Below are 22,150 nucleotides of genomic sequence, written 5' to 3'. Positions count from 1 at the left end.
AGGGGCAGTGTTTAACCAACTCTTACAATAAGCCCACAGGAAGTTTTATTCTTACCAGAGGTTTACATGTTTGATTTTTTAAAAGAACATAAAAGCAATTGCTGGAAACCTGAAATAAAACAAAAGTGCTGGAAAACACTCAGCAGGTCATCCCAGTCCCTGTGCACAGAGAGAAACAGAATGGATGTTTGAGCCCCTGATCTGTTCATGAGAACAGAGTTAATGTGCTATCATAACAAATGCTGAATCTTTTCAACAGAAATCTGCAGCAGATCAATCAGGATTTGAGACAAGAAGGAAGTGTAACATAACAATGTGGGTATAATGTTGTTTCTGGTGAAAGAAATAGAAGCTTGTCATTTGGGGGGTATTATTCCAATTGGAAACAAGTGCAAGTTCTTTATCTCATGGTTCAGCATATGTCTACTTCTGTTCTCAGTAGACATGGACTTGGGCACAGTGAGGGAACAACTGAATTGTTTTTACAACATGAAAGAAATTCGTTTGGCCAGCAGCAAGAAAAAAAAACACAATGACATGAGAAGTGATTTTATGTGGAGATAAGGACATTATGCAATTTCCTACATCATTATAACATTCACTTATAGGACCTATTGTCAAAATATTTTAAAATGCTTCCACACTCCAGTAGATTTACTAAGAGATAAAAAATAAGATAAGTTACTAGATGATTGGGACTTCACACTAAAAATTCAGAGAGCATGAACAGTTCTCTTCAAATTCACCCTTACATTTTATGAAACTCTCATCACCTCATGATCACATCTTATTTATTAAATCCAGGAACACATACATAGTTCCTATCCATAAAATTTTCCTTTCTAAACAGGTTTGTCATTATCCATTCAATTTTTGCACACAATCTTGGTGATGAATCTTCTTATGTAAGTATGTAATATGATAATGGCACCTACTCTTTGATACAGTACACATAAGTTGATATAACTGCCCAGAGGCTGGCGTCCCATCACCAAGTCACCCTATGGTTACCTTTGCACAGTACATTGACCACAACCAGCCAGCTTGGACTCCATCTCTTGCACTGAGGAGATTCTAAACCCCTTGTTAATATTGGTCAGCCAAAGCTCCTGATTGGCCCAGGTTAACAACCCCAACCAAGGATCTAATTGTCAATGAGTTCCATCTGGTTCCAATCATTACCAGAGAATAATCAAAAAGAAACAAAATCATATCAGAAAGAAGAGCAGTAGTGAACCATATATCCTCTTGAGCTTGATCTGTCGTTCATGACTGCATGGGTATTTGGCTCTGTTTAATATTCCTGCTTGTTGTTCACATCGCTTGACTTTCCACAATTCAAAGATCTACCTCAGCCTTGAGCACATTTAATGATTCAGTTTTGACAGCTCTCTGGAGTACAGATTTCCAAAGTTTCATCACTCTCTGGGAACATAACTTCTTCTCAACCCTGTCTTATATGAGTGACCCCTTGCTAAGTACTTTACCTCAAGACTGCCCCTCAAGGGGAATGATAATAACTAACATTATAAGAATAAGTTGTAAAAAAGTGACAAACAAAACCTCTTCAGGTTTGAGAAGAGATCCCCAGGGAACTTTACAGAGGTACGTAAGAATTTAATAGAATGGCAAAGAGAGCCTAGCCCACTACTTTTGGATACGTCTATGTAACAGACTCAGAATTGGAAAAGGCATATTTAGGACAGATATCCAAAAGTATCCATATGTGTGGTGCGAACGGCAGATGGAACAATTTGCAAAGCTCCTTGAAACCTATTTCTTTGATCACCAACATATTCATCTGTGTTAATATCTCCTTTGGTTCAGTGGCCATTTTTGTTTGATTTCATTTCTGCAAAGCATTGTTTTGCCTTATTAAAGGAGCTAAGTAGATGAAAGTTGTTGTCGAAAGGTGGTTGAGATGGAAGTGTATGACTAATTTAAGAAAATGCAGTTTGATATAATGGGGAGATGAAATGATTCTTATTCCAGATGCAGAAAATATAATGGAAAAAAAAGTGATTTTACTAGCCAAGCTCTCTTGTGATCTAGAGCTTTACCTTGCTGACGGTTCAAGGATCTAGTTCTGATTTGTTGTAATGCTCAGTTGTGATTCTTCTTTCTGGTATGTGACTGAATATCTTTATCCTTTGCAACTAGAGATAAATTTTCATGGCTACTATAGATATTGGGCAATGTTACATTTACAAAATAGCCCTACAAAATGAAATGTCTTTCTGATACTTAATTATTATAAATACTTTTCATAAGGGCATATTCCTGGCAATGTCAGCATTTGTTACCCATCATTAATTGCCCTGAAATGAGTGTCTTGCTACACCATTCACAATGCAGTGTGCCTGAGTTTATAAGTAGGCCAGAACATGGAAGGACAGCAGTTTGGTAGCAAAGGGTTTTACAATAATCCAGAGGTTTCATGTTTATTATTAATTGTAAGGCTATCATTTTGTTCCAGACTTAATTAATTCAATTTAAATCCCTCCAACCACAATGGATTCGATACTTGAATTGCTAACCCATTATGATTTCCATACTGCCGTGGCTGCCCTGCTGACCAATTGTGGCAACTCACTGAATTTTATAGAATCCCTACAGTGTTAAACTAGGCCATTCAGTCCATCAAGTCTACTCCATCCCTGCGAAGAGCATCCCACACAAACTAACCTCCTCCCAGCCTATAATCCTGGATTTCTCATGGCAAATCCAGCTAGCCTGCATATCATGGGGCAAATTAGCATGGCCAATTCACCTGAGCTGCACATTTTTGGATTGTAGGAGGAAACCACAACACCCAAAGGAAACCCACACAGACACAGGGAATATGTGCAAATTCCACACAGACAGTTGCCCAAGGCTCGAATCAAACCTATGTCCCCGGTGCTGTGATACAGCAATGTTAACCACTGAACTATCATGCTGCCCCATGCCATTCACTTAAGCATAAGATTCAATGACTTTGTTCTGTAACAGCAGGTTTCTGGTTGACTTAATTACTCCCTCAAAGTGTGTCATAAATGGATGGAATTTTTTAATTTCACTCTATCTTTAAAGAGCTGCTAATTTGGAAGATCCACACTACTGTATTAATGGGTGCTCATCTGTCTGATCAAAGATACGTTGTGGGAGTCTGGGGGGTGGTGAGGTGATGAGGTGCAGAATTTCCTTGCCATCTGGTTTGATATAGTTGGCCTGGGAGTGTAGATTACAGGCATTCTGTAGTAAAAGTGGAAATATTTCACTTGTCAGTAAGCATACTTGGATATTTTCAAAGTCACTTTACAACCAGCACTCGAAGCAATAACTGTGCAATATCCTGATTTATAGTATATTGCGTGCAATTGAATTTGATTTATATTTTCTTTGTTTTCATGTTCCCAACACCATTTGTGAAAGTTGCTCATAGCCTTAGTGTTAACTTGCATTAATCTAATAGCTGAATGTGCATGGTTATAGTGTGTCAGCACAATAAACTGTCTCCTACTGGGAAATGTACAGTTATCAATGCATTTGTGCATTTAATTCCCTTCCAAGTCTGTTAAGTCATAGTATTCCCTTTAGGGATTTAAATAGGCTTTGATAAGCCATATAGGAATAATAGATTGACTCCCACTTCATAAGGCGCACTTTGGAATGTACAGGCTTAACATTAAGCTGTAGATCTACAAGAACCACATTAACTGGCAGATTTCCTGCGGTGAGCAGCTTTTCTACTAAATCCCAATATCCTGATTTCATCCCCAACTGAAGAACTAAGGCATTTTGGTTTTGGGTTGAAATGAAACAGTGGGGGAATGTAGTCCATTTTCCTTAACATAGTCCCTACTAATGAGTAGATGTATTGAGATAATCACAGAGTAAAATACAATCCAAATTAAACAACTGAACATCTGCCAATAACCCATTTTATGGTAATTCATATTGGCTTGGATGTTACTGAACATGAGGTTGGATTTTATTACTGCTTCTTTTTTCGCAAAGAAATAACTTATCTATTAATAGGGAGCACAATGCCACAAAAGAACATCAAAAAAAGTCAAAGATAGACTGTAGCCTATTTGGCCATTCAATATCATCGTTGTTAATCTTTTGCCTCAACTCCATTTTTCCTATCATTCCCATGTCCAGGGATTGATTCTGTAAGAGGTGAAAATCTGTATGTCCCACCTTTAAATATATTCAATGATGGAGCATCTATGTGACATCCCAGCTAATTTTTCCTGTTGCTGTGTGGACCTCTAATGCTCATGCATGTAGCAGAATCCTCAATAGGAAGTCAATGTGTCTGAAGGTTGTGCTTGGTGTGCCTGACCCTTTGTGTGGCTGCATGGCCACATGGCAATGTAGCTTGGAGAGAAATTTCTCTTCACCTCAATACTAAATATTCATCCCTTATCCCGAAGCTATGGATAGAGAAGAAAAGTCTAAAGATTAGCAACCACCTGAGGAAAAGTATTTCTCCTTATCTTGATCTGAAGTGGCATGCTCCCTCACACCAACACCCCCCAAATTCACTCTCCACCCCCGAAACCCCCACCTCCACCTTATTTTTAAATTCTGCCCCAGTTCTAGACTCCTCAACAAGCTCTAGCGTCTTACCTGCACTTACCTTACCAATCACTGTAAAGTACTTTGTATGTTACCATGAGATCAATTCTCATTCTTTGAACATCCATAGTATGCAGGCCTGGTTTGGCCAACCTCTCTGCATAGAACGGTTTTGATGAAGCTAGCAGAAACAACCTCTCAGTGTCTACCTTCTTAAACCCCTTCATAAACTTGCATATTTAAATTAAATCACTACCATTCGTCTAAACCTGAGGTCTACGTTCAGTTTACTCAGTCCCTTAGCATAGGACAACCCTTCAAACTCAGGAACCAATCTTGTCAATCTTTCCTGTACTATCTCAAAACAAGTAGATCCTTCCTCAGATATGAAAACCAAAGTAGTGTATAAAATCCAGGTGCTGTCTACTAAATTCTTATCAAATGTTACTGCAGATTCCTTGTTTTTGCCTTTCAGCCTCTTGTAACAAAGCACAACATGCCATTGCCTCCATATTGCTTCTTGTACTCGCATACTAACACCTTGCATTTCTTCTGAGGAATGCCCAAATATCTTTGAACATCAATTCCAAAATTTTGCGACTTTTTTTTCTAACTTTTAGAAAAGTACATAATGGTACATTTTCCCACATTATACTTCACCTGTCACTTGTCCCAATCCCTAATTCCTTCCAGCCTAAGTATTTATGTCCCTAGCACTAGTTACAGTACCATAAGGATCAGTAACTTGAAAATGTTTAATACATTCCTACTCAAAGCTGGATGTCCTTTGACTAATCTGCCATCTGTGCTAATATATTACTCTCCACTCCATGAATCTTTATCTTGCAGACAACCTGGAAATATGTTGAAACATATATTGATGGAAAAAGGAAACGAAATTAACAACAATCCAGATGCTGTTGATAAATTATAGCAGCAAATGTACATCAATTAAATTCTGCTGTAATGTCAGATTCAGAAACTATAGCAATCCAACTTTATAGCTGATATTATCACAAGCACACATTACTTAATCCTACAAAAAGGCAGAATTAAGGGCAATAAAAGATTAGATGGTTAATCGTAGTTCTTTGAAATAGATTTTTGTGGCTAGTTCTGATGTTGCAGGTTAGCTTTATGATGTCAATGGTACCAGCAGGCTCTCAAACCAAATACAAATCAGTTAAATGAGATATGTGCTTAAATAGTGGGTGCTTTAGATGTGATACCATTTGTAATGTTCAACTTTCATAATAAATAGTTGAGATAACTCTCATGTTGTGTTTACTTTTCAGTTCTCTGCTTCTTTCTTGAGTGCCAGCTGTTCACAATACAGATTGATAATGTAGACTTTGGAATCAATGCAGTATTTCCAACCTTGCAGATGATACATGGCTAAGTGGGAATGTATATTGTGAGGAAAATGGAAAGTGCTTTCAGGAGGATTTGGAGAGGCTTACTGAGTGGGCAAGAATATGGCAGATGGAGTATATTGTAGAAAAATGTGAAGTTATCCACTTTGGTAGGACGAACAGATGTGCAGAGTATTTCTCAAATGATGAGAGACTGGAAAGTATGGAGACGCAAAGGGACTTGGGTATCCTTGTCAGTAGGTCGCTGGAGGCTAGCATGCAGGTGCAGCAAGCTATTACACAGGCTAATGGAATGTTAGCCTTTATTGCAAGAGGATTTGAGTACAGGACTAGTGAAGTCTTACTTAATTGTATGGAAGCTTGGTTAGAATGAATCTAGAGCAGTTTTGGTTCCTTACCTCAGTAAAGATATTATTGACACAGAGGGAGGGCAATAAAGGTTCACCAGACTGGCTCTTGTGACTGTCCTATGAAGAGAGATTGGCAAGCCAGGCTTGTATTCTTTGGAGTTTCAAAGCATGAGAAGAGACTTCATTGAAACTTATAAAATATTCAAAGCTTTTTTTAGGGTAGATGCAGGTAAAATGTTTCTCCAGTTGGAAAGTCTTGAACCAGGGGACACAATTTAAAAGTAAAGGGGATACCAATTGGATAGATTGATTAAATTTATTCTCGTGTGTACCAAAATAGTGAAAAGCTTTGTTTTTGAGCGGTATGGGAATTCACAGAAAGCAAAGGATATACAGATCAAAAAGACTTAGAGGCATACAGGTTACATTATTTAAGGCTAGAGTCTATTCAGCAGTCTGTGAACGACTGTTGCTGAACCTGATAGAGATGACTTTTACTCAGGATTGTAAACCCTTGAAATTCTCTGCTCCAAATGGTTATGGAAGCTCATAACTGAGGCATATTAAAAACAGAAGTGATAGATTTCTGATTACCAACAGCATAAAGAGTTGTGGTAATCATGTGAGCAAAAGAATTTAAGAGTTTGATCAACCATCATGATAAATGGCAGAGTGAATGCAATGAGCTGAATGGTCTACTCCTGTTCTAATATTCCCATGTTTCTATGCTCTTCTTTTATATATACACTAATTGTGGATTGTGGTACAAAGGTCAGTATCTCTCCATTCTTCATGTTCATTTTTTTTCATTGCAAAGCTGTATTTCCTTACCTTTTGCTCCAATAAAGCAATTTTTAATGCACACAAAGGGTAAAGATAACTGGGTCACTGCCTTTATATATTTGCCAGGATTGCTAGTGTTGCACAGGTTGAGTTGTTCCTGCACTAGGTTAAGGGATACATTAACAAGGTGAGAAGACATGTTCTTCGGCTCCTGCTTCATCACCAGCGTGACAGGTCATTGGCTATCCTAGGTCACAGGAACCTAAAATGGCACAATGCTAATATCTGTCCTTAAACCCTTGTAAACTGCAGAGATGGCACAGGTCCTGGGAAGCAGGTGAAAGTTCCACTTTCACAGTTACTGTCCTCTCCCTCATTTCCTTCTCCAGATGTTTAAATTTAATCAAGACCTTCCACCTGCTGATAGACGTCTCAACCCTGACACCCAACCTCTAAATACTTTCATAATCATCTGAAACAAGATACTATTGGACCAATTAATATCCATTTGATCAGATGTGAGGTCACAGTTTAGTATCTAATCCACAAGAAATTGCATCGGTTACAGAGTACCACTCCTTCAGGGATGCTTTTAAATTTCATTTCAAATGTAAATCCTAGACTAGGATTTAAACCCATTATATTTTTTTTTCCTGAAAGGCAAGAGTGCAGAACACTGAGATAAAGTATCATCAATGTCTTATAAGAATCTAAAATGTTTAATGAGAAAGTAATAATAAATATTGCAAGTTATCTGCTGTGTTTAGAATAATTTCTAGTGACAAGCAACTGGAAAAATAACTTGTGCCCCATGTTTTAATCAACTTTAATCAATCCACAGAAACATTCATTCTATTAATTCATTCTAACAATTACTTGTAAAGTGACTTCATCTGAGTTAACTAATAGTTATCTAACAGCTTCAAATAACACCTTCCGTGTAGATGATGCACATTAAATACTCAGTGAATGAACTCTCACATCAGTGGCCCCTGGTTTCCAAACACACTAATAAGAAAATGAACTGCTAAAAAAGAATGCTTATTTCTTGTGAATCCATCATTCTCTTTTTCTAAATTTTCTCCCCCATGAGGTTTCTCATTTAGATGATTGCTGGAGCAATAGATTTGATAATAGAATGACTGACAGGCAGTGGCCTTTTAATGAGAGAAGATAGATGATTTTAATGAGCACCCCACTCAGGAAACAATCTGAATACCAATGAAATTCACTTCAGTTGTGGCAGATTGGACTCAGGGTTGTGTACCATTTAGTCATAAAATCAGAGATTTATGAATCCATCCTTATCAAATAAGTAATGATTTATTTTACTTCATGCTTCATTTGATTATATGACTTACTATTAGCTATTTATTTGCTCTAAATGGGCTAAACTACAATGGTGTCTGTTCCAATAATTCTATTGTGCTCACCCATACATTTCTTGATTGTGATTAAAATGCATAGCAAAGTAAGATTTCACATTTTCAAGTGGCTTATTGTGAAGCATCATTTAAAGTCTACTGTGAAAATCCTCTGGTAATCTGATAAAGATGCAAGTAACAAAATTATTGTTTTAGCACCTACTTTGTAGAGACTGTGTGGGAACAATGTAGACAAGGTATTTCGCTCAGAAGGAATGTAGGAGTTTAATTACACTGATTCCATCTCATGAGAAAAGGTTTCATTTTTTTGCCCTGGCTTGGAATGGTTACTAGGTAGCCAGTATTCCCGGCACGCTGGCTGTTTAGTCAAATTTTTGCGAAGCCAGAGGGCATTCTGGACTGTTCTTATGATGAGACCTATGGAATGCTATACATCTTCCTGTTGGATGTCATTCATAGACCTTATCAGTGGGTACACTGCTACTTCAAGCCATTTAATTAATAACTGTCAGCTTGCAGCAATTTATCATTGGAAAAACAGGAGGAGGGGAACGAGAATAAATACATGGCTAATAAGTTTGAAGAATTAATCATGAGCTTTTGTCTGTCATTCAGATGTCTCTTTTTGAACTTCAAACACAAACATAATCTTGTCTCATGCCTGAAAATAAATTATCTGACTGGTAATGATAGACAATTGCAAATCGGTCATTATATGTTTCTCCTTAGTTCTGCTCAGCTCATTTCATGTTGCATTTTATTTTGCAGTAGTACAAGCAATTTTTCTGTTCTTTTCTCAGAGCTGGAATCAGCTAGCCATCATAAAAAGCATAGTTGCTATAAGTTATTTCAGCTGTCATTGTATGAATTAATAGTTGCCAACCACAGGAATTCAGTTCATGAAAGATGGATATTGCATTGCCATACATCTCTTGCTTCTTCCACGCACACTCACATTTGAATGTGTGAATGTTTAGAAACTCAACAATGATCTAGCCATCACCATCCGAGGAAAAAGGCTCTCACTGTCCACCTTATCTAATCCTCTGATCATCTTGTATGTCTCTATTAAGTCGCCTCTTAACCTTCTTCTCTCTAACGTAAACGGCCTCAAGTCCCTCAGCCTTTCCTCATAAGACCCTCCCTCCGTACCGGGCAACATCCTAAATGGTCATTGGACAAACATATAGATGATAATGGAATAGTGTAGGTTAGATGGGCTTCAGATTGATTTCATAGGTCGGCGCAATATCGAGGGCCGAAGGGCCTGTACTGCGCTGTAATGTTCTATGTTCTATGATTGCGATGTGCTCAGGCACCTCCTGTTGTCTGTTATAATGTCCAAAGAAGTCAAGAAGTTATTGTACTTCTTCCACAAAGCCAGCCCCAACACGCTCATTCAGATTTTGAAATGATAATACTCAAAGTCAGGGAATGAGGAGGGGTGATGAATGAGAGCAATGTTATTATGTGAACAGCATAAGATGCTCTAAGTTGTTATTGTTAAGACTTGTTGCATTGAAAGATCCAAGATCAAGTGAAACACTAAGTCACTGCCTTGCGCTCTTATCCACTTTGAGCTAACATGTTCACAACTCCCCCCATCTTTAATTTCAGCTGTCTTCCAGATAATCTAATTGAAAATCCTTGTCTTCCACTTCAAGTCCTGCTACGGCTAAGTGGCCTGTATCTCCACCATGTCCTTTAGCTATTCACTGCATCCACAACAGTCAAATAGTAACAGCAGTTAAGCTGTCAAATATAATCTTTTGTCTGTCCCGAATTAATCAGTCTCAGCTGGCTGAAATTGGCATCATTGCAATACTCCCATTCACACCTCGGGATGGCTGATTTGCGCTCACTGTCCAGGATTTGGACTTTTGGAATGCAGCCATATGGGTAAGAGTGTGCGTTCATGTTGAATTTTCATTTGTCTCCGTTGGAGAATGTTAAACACAATGATTGCCTTATGTGCATGTCAGAAACCTGACTGAAAACCTCAATAAAATCCAAACTGCAATATCACTGACATTCTAACTGTTTCCAAAGTCAAGGTCAATTGAATAAACTTTTAAAAAGGACAAAATGGAAAAGCAAGGTTCTACAGATGGACAAAAAAAATCAACCTGAAATATTAACTTTCTATCTCTCTCCACAAATGCAGCCCTGACCTGTGATTGTTCCATTTATTTTCTGTTTTTAAGTTTTAAAAAGGCAACATAAAACTGACAGCAAGGTGAGTTTTGGAATTTATGATCTCGCAAAATTCCTGCAAGCAAATGGCACATAGATCAAACTTGCACAAATTGGATATGTTTGCTGCAAGAATACTAACAATCTGTACAGATGAACAGGAGATAGAATTTTTCTGAAGGGCAAGATAAAAATTATTTAATTACCTCCTGTTTCAATATTGGCATGCTGGAAAAGGTTAGGAAGGAACGAAACTTTATTCAGCCCCCCTAGGGAGATGTCTTGGCATTTAGAGCTGAGCATTGCAGATCTTCAGGGCCACACACATCCTGTTAATAATTTACTTTATTTAAAATGTTATTTATACTTTACTGTGGTATTCTAATTTTTCTAGGCTTCTTCTGTTCTTACTAAAGATTTTCTTAAAAATTAGATTTCTTAAAACGTTAAATTTCTAAGGTTGTTACATATATTTTCATACATAACATGGAATCTTCACCGCTTCTGAATGATATGGGCATTGATGAGAAAATTGATAGAATCATATGAGATTGGCAGTGAGGAGCTTCCTGCGTTGACAGCAACATGTCCCATTTACCACCACATGTTGAACAAGGAGATGAGTTTGGGGTGGTATGGGGTATATGTGCATATGTTAGCATACATTAGCATCCTCATTGTTACATCACCTGAATGATATGCACTTTCCCATTCTCTCACCCAGCATGTACAAATCAGACATCAATAATTCCCAATATGAAATTCAGGATGATTACCTGGTGACGCTAGCTCACCATGTGATCCTCTGGACCTCAATCAGTCAACAATGTCCCAAGGCACGCTCTATCACCATTAACCACATGCGCTGCTATTCAGCAGAACCTCCAGGCCTCTGTTGACAAAGCAGGATGCCATCTACCCTCTGTTTGTCAAAGTCCAAGGCCAATAAAATGAACTATGTAAGGCAACTGCATCCAGATTGTGAGCATTTGACCTTATTTTAAAGTTGACCGGGAGGTCCTAATACTCACCTATACTTCTGCATTCAACAGGTGAAAGAATACAAATGTGGCGCCATAGGGACATGGATCATTGTTAATTGTTAAAATAAGGCAAATTTGAGAAGATAGAGCGAGTAAGCTTGGTAGGGCTTGTGGGGAGAAATCTCCTATGAAACTCACCAATAATGACAGCTGAGACAACAAAGTGTGGGGCTGGATGAACACAGCAGGCCAAGCAGCATCCTAGGAGCACAAAAGCTGACGCTTCGGGCCTTGGGCTGATATGGTCTTAGTAAGCCCATGAGGTTACAAAGCTACTACAATGCAGCTGGTAGCATATTCACATAAACCCTTGCCAGCAGTGCCCATATCTGATAAATGAATAAAAAAGAGCACTCTACCCCAGACTTGCGCCAATAAGTCATCAGCTGACCAGTAAAAATTGTGCTTTCACCACACACTGGGGACAGGTTAACAACTAAAAATCAAAGATGCTTTCTGATTACCTCCTGCAATGAGAAAGCCCAGTTACTTTTGCCCCCCTTGTGTTGGTGGTTGTGTTACTTTAATTGTGGCTTCTCATGATTTATTTGGCTTCATTCTTAATGAAGGGTATTATCGTATGGATAATTAGCAGACAAGAGGTTAGAAATTGGAAACAAAATTTTTGAGTCACTGTTGTGTTTGAAATGATCATGCTAATGCATTTTCTGAAAGAGCTCTGACTAATGTTGAATAAAGACATTAATCCATGGGGAAATGCATTTCAAACAGTAAACTAAAGAATTTAAAAGGCATGTATTAGCAGATTCATTACTAATCTCCCACAGACTAATTCAAACAAGTTACATTTTTTAAAATTACAAACTAACTGTAAATATACATTTCACTAACTGACAGTCCTGGCATGAAGTTTTGTTCTCTGGAACTGTACTTTTAAAATTTAAGTACAGGATCCTCATGATTTTCCATTCACTAGTTTGATTTTTTGTGAAAAGCTTTTTGTGTACGATGGTGAGGTTGGAATGTAATATTATCAAATATGTGTACTCAGGTTGTTTTCTTATTTACTATATCTTCATTGTTGAGTGTTTTGTTACACTGTAAATGATATTAAATGCTACAATATTCATTATTTTCATCCCAGATAAATGCTGCTAACGTTAACCTTTACATTTTTGATTCCTCATATGATCTGTTTCACCCTCTGCAGACCTGCACAATATTATGACCCGAATATTGAAGACGAACTTTCCGTTGGCTGATTGACAATGATACCAAAGCGATTCTTGTTGGCTCCTGCTAGTTCAGTATGTCTCAAGCCTCATTCCCCAAACTCCTTGCCTACTGTCACTGGATTACGTCCTGAGATCCGAAAACTAGCTTATGCTCTCAATCACAAGAACTTCCTTCTCAGAACCATTCTATCGTATAGACTACTTTCATGTATCTCAGGACACTGCCTTCTTTTATCTCTTCATCTCTTACAGTCCTGCCATAATCCATGTGCCTGTCACAGTAAAGAACTATCTCACTCATGCAATCCTGGCCAACCATTATTTATCACAACACACAAGTCTTGCAGAAAATTCTGGCTGGCACTTTCTTCCCATACAAAGTCCTGCATTGTCTTCATCCTTGACCTATCCAAGCTCCCTTTTGCCCTGAAAGTTGAGCTGAAAACACAATCATTTATCAAAGCTTCTCACTATTACCATAACAACCTTGAACTGTACATCCTGACATATACTTTTCACCCCACTTTATAGCATGTTTCCTGCTACTACACTTTCAGCCAGTGCCCTTTGGAAGTGTCTTTTATATTGAATCTTTGCTTTCAAAAGAACTGTAAAAATGCTGAGATTTCTCTGGGCTGACAATATCCTGTCCCATTTTTCACTTCCATTTTTCACTGTTTTAGATTCCACTTTTTCTTTGTCCATCTCACAAAATGTTTTGAAATATCTCTTTGTACAGGAGATTAAATATTGAGAAAAACAAATTAAACTAACGAATAAAATGTGCTCCTTAAATATTTGAACTTCTGCAGCTACAGACAATGCTACACAGAGCAGAATTCATGTACTCTCTCCTGGCTTTCTGAAAATCAAGTTTGATGAAATAGCAAGCTAGTAACGTACTTTCAGTGCAACTGGAATCAGAGCCTGAAACAACTGGGATTAGTAGAGACATGATTTTAGCTTGGTAGCCTAGAGTAAAGTCAGTACTATGATGTGACTGTAGCTAGGTTGTTGCTTCAGGTGTGTCAAGTCAAAACATTGGCCAAAAGCCATTAATCTTACTTCTCAAATGGTGCATTGTTAATTCATTTGCAATCTAAAGAACTCTATTTTCTGTTTGGGGCAACGAGATTCACTTTCCATTTTCAGGTTTCGAAATGCAGGCAGATTTTAACTTTCAATGCTGGTGGAATTTAGGTAATGGTGGGATTATTGCATTAGCAGACCAGCTCACTACGCTGTATGAGTAGCTGCTCATGATGGAGATTGTTGCTACCATCCTCTCTGAATGTTGGAAACCACAGGGCCTGATTGGTCTGGTATGGCTGAAGTTATAATAAAATGACAAACATTATACAGAGGCTTTAAGGAGGAACTGGATGGTAGGTCCACTTTTTTGAGATTCAAAGCTGTTCAGCCCAAAAGTTCATATGCAAATTGTATAGTGTTTATGACTCTCAGTATTTCAGACCCTTAGACAGTGGTGATCAGCTGTTGGGCTTCTATGAAAATTGGGCAGGTTGTATCATGAATAACCATGCAATTTCTGCCACTGTTAAAGAATACACAAGGAATTCCAAAGTAGAGACTATTTAATGAATAAATGTCATATTTGAAACTATACTAGATACAGTTATTACTCCTGTTTTCGAAGCATAATTGCTATAAAACATTGGGTGGCAACACTAATGATCCACTTGGCTACTACCTTTAACCCTCCTAGACAAATGTTTAGGTCTGCGATGTCAACTAAAAGCACCCTAGTCTTCCCACACCATAAGGCAGCTCCCTCACTGGAGTGAGATGACTCCTGGTGATTTAACCTGAGGGCCACCAAGCCTCAGGCAATGGAAGAGGCTGAGAAGACGCGTCCTTCATGGTAACCTCAGCTGGTGCAGGAAGTGAACCCACACTGTTGGCATTAGTCTGCATCACAAACCCACTGTCCAGGCTAATCGCCATCGTCCATGCCATTTACACATTACAGCACATCTGCCACTGCAGCAAGTGTGACTCACTGGCTCAATAAGATATTGAATCCAATGACTTTTACATCTACTATTATGCAATTGTTTGCAAACCAAGCCACCTGGGAAGCTTAGAACCTTATGAGGGAATGTGATTATTAGTGCTTTTCATTTTCAGGACAAGCCAATAATAAATAAGCAGAACAGTTGCAGCTTTATATCACATAAACATTACAGTCAGAAATTTGAAGGAAATGCCGAGGTTGATTTCACATGGGATTCAATGAATCGAAATGACCTATTTCTGAGCTCTCTGTGGTTTTGCAGTTTGGAAACCTCAGAGCTCTGATTCCAATCAAGGTTTGGCTGTCTTCAACTGGTGTCTCCATAACTCACAGTTTTAATAACTTATGCCAATTTAGAACAGCTGAACACTGATTAGAATCAAACCCACGACGCCATATGATTTGAAAAAGGAAGTTTTATTGGAAACAAACAGAATTTAAACAAGAAACACATTTTTTATGCATTTAGGATTAAGGCATTTAATGCAGCATTAGAGACAGGAATTGATCAATTGCAATCCAAAAATCCCAATATGAAAATATAGGCCAATCCTTAAGAATATATTAAAAGTCAGTGATGAGAAAAAAGCCATTCATCACGTGTAAAACCTGGGGAAACATTAACTATTCCAACGCAAGTTAATTTTAGGCTAGGTGTACAGTATAAGAATGGTCAGTTTCTTTTTGGAAGTTTTAAAGAAAACAATTCAGTTTTTGGGGGAAAAAAAGTGCTGAGATTGTGATGGATAGTGTGCTGAATAACTTCGAATCTTTGACACTTAATTGCATGAAAATGTTTTGTTTGGAACCACAAACTATCATCACAATATGTAACAATGGGATGAATTAAATACTGACAGCAGGCTCCCCACACACCTGCATAAAGGTCTCAGTGAGGGTATCTCTGTTTAGCCGATTGCAACATGTTAATTATTAGGTGACAGTCCTTTTATTAGCATGAGGCAAGAATCCAGGACAATGTCTGCTTCACAGAGCTGCCAGCCTACTGCAAGCCAGCACTATTTCATCCTGGCAGTGCCAATGGGAGCACTGACTGCTGCTGATGCTACAGAAAAGCCAGATAGTTCGCACTTAGATAAGGCCTTGGCTTCAGGTATGTTCATCATCTTGCTAGTGCCAGCCTGATAGGGCAGGGTGGAAGGATGAATGCGGAGAGGAAGAACTACAAGCACAGGACTCTGATTGGCCTGAGATATCGCTGAGTCATGGGGAACCCCTCACTTTAACTGGCCAGCCATCCCCAGTTGTTAAGATTGCCAGGCTGCATGTTGAGTGCCAGCCTCTCCCACCATTAGAACAGCAACAGCAGGACGAGGCATTAATTGGGCATTAGTTTTCCAGTTAAAGGCCTCAATTGGGCCATAGGCAGTTGACCGTCCTGACACCTTTCTTGCTACGCCTAAAAACACAGTGTGGGCAAAGGTGAAACAGCTGTCAGTGACCAGGCTGCCGATGGCACAGGATCCTAATCTGCAGGTCCACCCAACTGTTTTCCCACCTGCAGTGGCCTGTAAGATTAGGTTCGATATTTTGTCAAGGAATAGAGCATAAAAGTAGGGAAGTGTTGCTGCAACTGTGCAATGCATTAGTGAGACCGTGCCTAGAATATTACGTACAGTTTTGGACCCCTTATTTGAAGAGGAGTGTAGTTGCATTGAAGACTGTTCAGAAGAGATTCACCAGATTTAATCCGGAAGTTGTGGGTTTGTTTTATAAAGAAATTGAGCAGTTTAGTCCTAGACTGTCTGGAATATAGAAGAATGAGAGGAAATCTAATTGAAGTACATAAGTTGCTGAAGGGGACTAACAATGTATATGTAAATAGAATGTTTCCTCTTGTGGATCAATCTAGAACAAGAGGTCATAGATTTAGGTTAAGGATATCAGATTTAAAACAGAGATGGAGATAAAATACTTATTTCAAAGGGTTCAGTTTCTGTTCACTTTAAAAGAGAGGAGTTCACATCCTCACAGTGTGATGGATATGGAGCAGATTTTTTAAGTAAAAACAGGGTGAAAGGTCATGGGGAGCGAACACGAAAATGGAATTGAAGCCACAGTGATATCAGTCATGATTGTATTGAATGGCAAAGCAGACTCAAGGGGCTGAATTTTCTACACCTGCTCTTAGCTCTTATGTCCTTAAATGGAATAGTAGAAAATGTTGGAAGGTGGAAATGCAGTGCCCTGGAATTTTCATTGAAGAAGCATCGTGTATGGTTTTCCGCAACTGTCATACTTCTTGTCTTCAAACATACAATGGAAGTTGCAATGAAATGTATCGTAATGTCTCTTGCACTAGACTACAATGCAATGGAAGGATGAGTAAGTTTCACAGTTCACATCTTTGCTCAACCACCAAATGGTGCTAAACAATATTTCAGTGAGACAACCTTTAAAATCAGTGTTCTTTCTAGTGAAAATTCCACCAGGAATATAACACACGTTTGTATCTATAATTCTCTGCAGCATGAAACTCAACATGGGAAATGAAGTGAGACTGAAAGGAACACAGACATTTCCATGTGGTACTGAAATGAGGTCTTGGAATGAAACACTTTGTGATACTTATATTGTCATTCGTGGTCATATCAACATATCGTCCTGAGGTCATGAAATAACTGAAGGGAAGATCAAACAAGTTTTACGAGTGGGCAATCTTGAGCGACAGTTAACGGCATAAGTGGATTTAAGGTTCAGGACATTTATTAACTTACTTAGAGTCATAGATCTGTACAGCAAGGAAACTGATCCTTCAATCTAACTTGTCCACGCCAATCAGATATCCCAAATTAATTTAGCCCCATTTGTCAGCATGTCCCTCTAAACGCTTCCTATTCATAGACCCATCCAGATGCCTTTTAAATATTTTAATTGTACCAACTTCTACCACTTCCTCTGGCAGCTCATTCCATTCTTGCACCACCATCTGTGTGTAAACGTTGCCCCTTAATTTCCTTTTAAATCTTTCCCCCCCCTCACCTTAACCCTATGACCTCTAGTTTTGGGCTCCACTACCCTGGTGGAAAAGAACTTGGCTATTCACAGTATCTATGCTCCTTGCGATTTTATCCTGTTCTTTTAACATAAACTCCTGTGGCACAGTGGGCAGTGTTCTACCTCTGATCTAGAAACTCTGGGTTTGAGTCACAATGCCCAGGGCCTATTGTGTAAAGGGACACATTTTTAATGAAGCCTAACAGCTCGTGTATCTGTCAAACCCTTCTCACAGGTGGTAAGAGTAGAGGAGATTCCTGGTCACTGAGGTGATGGTAAGAATTTTGAGGCCTCTACCATCATAGTCTATAGCTCCAGACTATAACATGCATGTAAAAGTGCGTGTTGCCATAGCAACTTGGCCTGCTTAAGTGAACCATAGCACACCACTGCATCATTCTTTTCAACAAAGCTGTCACTATGTGCTTCAGTCAGATGCCTCAAAATAAAAAAAATTGCACAGCCTTGAAATCTCTTAGCAATTTTAGACACGGAAAACTCCCAGAGGGGATAAACACTGAAAATTGATGCTTTTTTAAAATAAAATATGTACATATAATAGTGTTAAAATGTTACTCTGCCATGGCATAAGTATCATAATTCAAAGAAAGCAATTTTGCACTAATTTTCAGTCAGCAGCTACTATACTGTTGGAAAAAGTGACATTTTAAGGGTTTAATGAGGGGCTTTATTGCTTGCACACTTGGAATGTAAGAACTGTTATGGCTAAAGGCTTATTCACTTCAAAGGAATTGAAAACATTAGAAATGTAGGTGGGAAATCACAAGAAAGATTGACAGTTACATTTTTGTTTCACTGGAATGTCAGACCAGTGAAAATATATACCATCACTCGCCAGACAGTAATACAAAGAAAAGGCTGTACTTGAACGGAAGGACCCACCCAAGTTTCAACTGCATTCACTTCTAAAAAGGATGTTATTACTTAATGTGTTTGAGTGGAAATGATAAAAAATAGTTTAATGTATGTCAACAACCTGCCATTATCAAGCTACACATTGAGCATTTATATGGGTGGTCTTCTGTGTAACAGACTGTCAACACTGGAGCAGAATTACTTAGGCATTGTGTCCAGAATGGAACGTGTATATTCAGTAAAAGTATAAATAAGGAAAGAAGATATCAATGTGCCAATCCCCTGTTGATAGTACTTATATAGAAGAATCAAACTTTGAAATTTTGGCATGGGAGTCTAATCAGTCAACACATTCAGCTTAAACTCTTTTTCCAATTTGAACAAACATGTTGGCCATGTTTTCTTCCTTTGGCGGGGTATCTAACAGAGCCTGCAGTTGGTTAGACTTGCCTTTGCATGTTTAGGATTTGAAATATTTTGCATGGTAGGTTACTGGAAATGAGAACTGCTAATGTCATAGTGAGGGAAATGGGCATTTGGGATCTATGCGAACAGGGTAAGCGATGAGCATCTCTTTAATCTGTTCGATTGAAGGATTATGAAGTTAACAGTATAAGGACTGAGAAGGAATTGTAAATTAAATCAGGTGAACTCACTGTTAAGTCTGAGACAGAAAGGAGTAAAAACTAAGGAACTAAAGAAAGCTTGGGTTTGGAGTCAGAAAAAGAAGCTGAAAGGAAAAAGTTTAAAAAGTCAGAAGTTTTAACATTATTACTTGTAAAATATCCAACAATGCAAGGCTTTACACTTTTAATAGTTAATTTTCAATGTCAGAGAGGTTGATTGACTGTCCATAACATTGACAGAAGAGTTTTTTCACTGAAAATATTGACAAATTTACTTCACATCAGAAACTTAAAGAAGCTTCAACAGTCGTCGTAACCCAGTGCCATTTTGACTAATTTAAGAATAAAAAGGAGATAAGATATAACTGAAAGAGTGTCCCGAGTCATGAGTCAGCTCACCAATGACACCCGTGCTGCCACCTCTCCTCCACCACTTCACCACTGCCTGCGTGAGACCCACCAATGTAGGTGTCACCACTCTTCAGGCATCATCTCTTCGCCACTGAGCTCACCTCACCAAGGTCACTGCCAATCCCGGTGCTGGGTCCTGTGCTGAGCCCACACTCACCCAGTTACCAGGAATCCCTGGCTCCACTGATGCCAGGAGTTGTGGCTCAAGCTGAAAACAAGCTGCTGGTATATCAAGCTGCTGCCGCTCACCATTTGGAGGGGAGGCAATGGCCTAGTCTATTATCACTGGACTGCCAATCCAAGGACGCAGATAAGATTCTGGGGACCTGGGTTTGAATCCCCCCATGGAAGATGGAGGAATTTTAATTCAACACATATCTGGAATTAAGAGTCTAGTGACGAACAGAGAATCTACTGTTGATTGTCATAAAAACCCATCTGGTTTACTAATGTCCTTTAGCGAAGGAAACTGCCATCCCTATTTGGCCTGGCCTACACGTGACTCCAGACCCACAGCCATGTTGTTAACTCTTAACTGTCATCTGGGCAATGAGGGATGGGCACTAAATGCTGGCCTCGCCAGTGATGCCTTCAACCCGTGAATGAATTTTAAATAAAAATGCCTGGAGTCCCCATTCTGGGCCTGTTGATACCAGGAGTCGCTGACTTCACTGCCAGACCAGAACCCTGCTGCCACACTAAGCGTCCCAGTCCAACTGCCATCCTCCTCTGAGATGTCTCCTTGTTGGCGCCGCCATCATGAAAAGTCAGCCGCCACTTCTGTTCGCTGGAGGAGCTTTGCCGCTGCTGCCACGACTGGCCCCCGAATGTTGGAATGACAACCCTGCCGCTGTTGCCAACCCCTCCAGTTGCCATGAGTAACCACATCACCACCACCACTGCCAACTGCAAGGGGGAACTGCCATTCTGCACAGGGCCTGCTCGAGCTGCGACTCACGCCAAATTCTCTGACTAATCCACCGCCAAAGACTCCAAAGAAAAGAAGAATGAAAGAAAAAAGTGAAAGAAAATGAGCAGAAGTAAAAAGAAAGATTGGAAAAAAAAGAAAAGAAAACATGTGGGAGTGGATGATCCCTGGGCAAGAGCCTGCATGCTGCCCTGCTACTCCACCACCATCTTGAATCTCTGGTCTAATTTATGAGTTACGACAGTGTGAAAATTAACTTGAAAGAACACATTTCCATACTTACAAACAAGCTGTCTTTACAAAATAATAACTTAGTTAAAATGCAGAACTATTTCTACAGAATAGAATGTTTTTCAAAGAGTTGGTATAATTTCCTGCTGGTCTAGTTGTTGCTGAAAAAGTAGATTGTAAGTACTGCTGAAATGAGCCAAGTTTTAGATATCTTTGCCAGCTAAAGATCATGGGTTAAATTCTGTAGCTTTAAGAGAGAAACGTCCTGCCCACATCTGTGTGAGTACTTCCAGGTAGAACTCCCCACTATGTGTAGGAATTGCTGCTTAATCTGAGCTTAATTCCAGGGAAGGAGCCATCACTGTTTTGCAGGTGGTGAGCCATTGGCACCTGTAGGCATACATCAGTGCTATTTGCTCAAGCATTAATACAAAATATTTCAGGTCATACATCAAGGAACAATTGAAGAGCTTGTTTTCTCAATCTCTGCCTTCAGACATTAAACCTGATGGATGGACAAGGTAATTTGTGATCTTTAAAGACCCCTCCAGAGCTGGTGCCCTCTGTCAACTAGATAGACCTTGACTGAGGCTTATCGTTGGTAAAGAATTCAGAAATGCCAGAGTCCTTTCAAAACTATTCTGGACACCTCTCCCCTATTGAAATTTGTTCAGTGCCACCTCTCCTCTTTAGAATGTTGTTCATATTCTTAACTGAGATGGATCCAAGTGTAACCAAGCCCTTTCAAAATTATTGGTCTGCCCGGCCGCCCAGGCAGAAGTTAGCAATGCAGTTTGAAGTATAGAGACTGGACCCTGCAGCTTGTGTCTTTTGGCCTTGATAGGTTTCTCACCTAACATTCAGCTTGATGGACAAGTTTGGCTTCCAATCCAGTGGAAAGGCCTCTGGACCAGCTGATACAACTGATTCCTGACCTCAGGTTATGGGATTTGCCAGGAAAGGGAAGGGGGCTGCTTCAATCCCAAGGAGATAGCAACAACTGCAGATGCTAGAGTCAGAGCTGGAGGAACACAACAGGCCAGGCAGCATCAAAGGAGCTGGGAAGTTGACGTTTCAAGTCGGGACCCTTCTTCAGAAATGGGGAGGGGTAAAGGATCTCGGAAATAAATAGAGAG

The sequence above is a fragment of the Stegostoma tigrinum genome, chromosome 31 (genome assembly GCF_030684315.1).
Source record: "Stegostoma tigrinum isolate sSteTig4 chromosome 31, sSteTig4.hap1, whole genome shotgun sequence".
NCBI lineage: Eukaryota > Metazoa > Chordata > Chondrichthyes > Orectolobiformes > Stegostomatidae > Stegostoma > Stegostoma tigrinum.
This window is presented reverse-complemented; position numbering follows the sequence as displayed.